At 34.0% G+C, this 2,500-nt stretch overlaps 1 protein-coding gene across 4 annotated transcripts in view; it reads right to left on the bottom strand.

The window, feature by feature from the left end:
- Positions 1–1,465: 1,465 nt before the first annotated feature.
- The window catches only part of LOC122265003 (equilibrative nucleoside transporter 1), a 48,274-nt gene continuing 47,239 nt past the window's right edge, over positions 1,466–2,500 (bottom strand). For all 4 annotated transcript variants that reach the window (XM_043034137.2, XM_043034136.2, XM_086555521.1 and 1 more), the window contains one exon: positions 1,466–2,500. This exon is cut by the window's right edge and continues 849 nt beyond it. The gene's annotated coding sequence lies outside the window, so the exon portion shown is untranslated.

Raw genomic sequence — 2,500 nt, forward strand, 5'->3', positions numbered from 1 at the left:
TGTTCTGAATTTTAGATTAACCTATTGCAAACAGGGTATAGATTTGCTTAACCAGTTTCCATGATCCATTTTATTTTAGAACAAAGCAGCTTCATCCAACGTACCTTGATTTTTTTCCTAATCCCTTTTAGTCACTCATTGTAAAGCTAGTGCCATTTTTGTGTTTTTATTTTTGTTTGTTTTACTGTATTTAGAGACTTGTATCTGTCATATCACAGGCTCTATCTATGCTGCAGTTGACTAAAATTGCTGTTTAGGATCCATATCAGCTCATTATTTTTTCAACTCGGTATGATGGAAGCATTAGTGTTTTATGGCAGGACAAAAAGCAATTTAATTTTTTCATATCAATGTACTGTCATGAACAAATACGAAACATATAACCAGCCACAATGAAAATAGTATGAAGAGATAGGAAAGAGGAAGGCATCTTGTGCTTATGACTGTTAGTGACACAGTAAGAGGTATACCTACTGGCACAGAGGCACAATGTAGATACCAGGCATGGTTTAACCCATTGGTCGCGGTATTAAAAAAAGGTCTGTGCAGTAGGATAGCTGAATTACATGTCTGGCATGGTGCCATCCGCGTCTATCACCGACTCTGCCTTTGCACCAAATCATGCCATCCGCTGCTAATGGGTTAAGTCACCTTCCTCTTCCCGTTCTGCCTGCACATCCTTCATCTGCGATACTTTAGAGCAAGAGGTTGGAAATTGTTGTGTGCCATCTCTCTATAAAGATAGTGCTTACTAGAGACTGTGGATGGGTGTCTTTCAAGGCTCTCTCTCCTGCTGGTGCTACAAGAAAGAAGTGCTATCTAGGTTTTGGATGTTAGGTGAAACCCATTTTGCTTAATATTATGGCAAATATAGTAATTATGACTTCAATTGTCATCATCACTCACTCATTACTCATAGCACAATAAAATAACACAGTGACCCAAAATCCTCAAACGTCAAGTACATCATGACGCCCGTCATCAGGCCAGAGCTGCTGCATCATGTATGTCATGACACCTGTACGCAATAGGTTAAACTCATTTTGCTTAATACTACATCAATTATTGTAGTTATGATTGCAATTGTCATAATCACTCACTAAATAGAATTATTACTCATAATACAATTAAGAAACCTGGTGATCCACCCTCCTATAACGTCAAATATGGCATGACACATATCCTATGCTCCATGACGGCCTCCATCAGGTAAAAATCCTGGGTTAACCCTATGATGACGGTGCATCACACTCGTGTGACACAGCCAAACTCCCGATGCCGGGGCGTCATGCCAGTGTGACGATTTCAATGCAATATTGCAATCGCCTGGCATAGGGGATTTCGCGTAGCGAGTGCCCCGTCGGGAAAGGGTTAATAGCTTTTTTTCATTATTCCAATATTTATTCTCATATATACTTAAATTTGTTCTTTTTAACAGGAAAATCTAAACAAAGGAAACAAAATAAAATATAGTCTACTATATTTTTCTTTTAAAAAACAAGCATACATTTAGAACATGTGAAAATAAGATCATTTAGAAGTACCAGGCACATACTCCCTGAATCATAAATAAGCTTGAAAAAACAATTGAGTCATTTGCTTTCCTTGTCTGAATTATAGTATTTCATTCAATTGAATATTTTCAATATAAAGTTACAATTTCACTTGTCTATTACATTTTCTATGGATATAGCCCAGAGGACCAATTCCTGCCATTCAAAAGTGATTTTTTTTAAATCCTTTTTAGGAATGAAATTAGAAGAAGAATCATAAATACTGTTAGCTTTAAAAATAAGTAGCCAATTTGTCTTTAGTCAGAAAACAAATCTATATTCTAGAAAGGTGACTTGATGCATAACCATGAATTTAAAAAAAGAAATTACAGGATCAGCTACTGAATAGTTCTTATCAGTAGCATTTTGCACACATGTAAATGCTAAAAATAAACTTGTCAAACATATGCCTATGAGTTACTCAATATTAAACTACATTAAAATGAAAAAATATCTAATAAATATCTAATATGAAAAATATCTATTAAATGCATCATTCAAATCAATATCCATTTTCTTTCATATTTCTGATTACTGAAAAGTAAAGTGATCATCACTTCTCTTCTTTCTAAAAATGAGGATTTAAAAAGTTGACAACTTTCAACTTCTTAAATGTATCTATAATTACTGAAAAAATAAAAAGCCTTCTCTACAGCTTAATAATCTCTTGAAGTAAAATGTAAAATACTGACAATTATGTAAAATAATCATTTATACAGGTACATTGCTAGGCCTTATGGATAATTAGCACAGAAAAAAATAGCTATTACTTTCTTTGTTTCTGAAGATATGTGTTCAATTTGTGAATAAACACAGCAAAACATTCATAATAAACAATGAGTATATCAATGAACAATGTTATAACTGCCAAAGAGAATATCCTTGTGAAATGCTTAAAATGTGAATGCCAGAATTTGAGCCTTTTACAACCATGCTTAACCCTGAAT

This window comes from Penaeus japonicus, unplaced genomic scaffold (assembly GCF_977035675.1).
Source record: "Penaeus japonicus unplaced genomic scaffold, GWHDUDI00000001_assembly GWHDUDI00000031, whole genome shotgun sequence".
In the NCBI taxonomy this organism is placed as follows: Eukaryota; Metazoa; Arthropoda; class Malacostraca; order Decapoda; family Penaeidae; genus Penaeus; species Penaeus japonicus.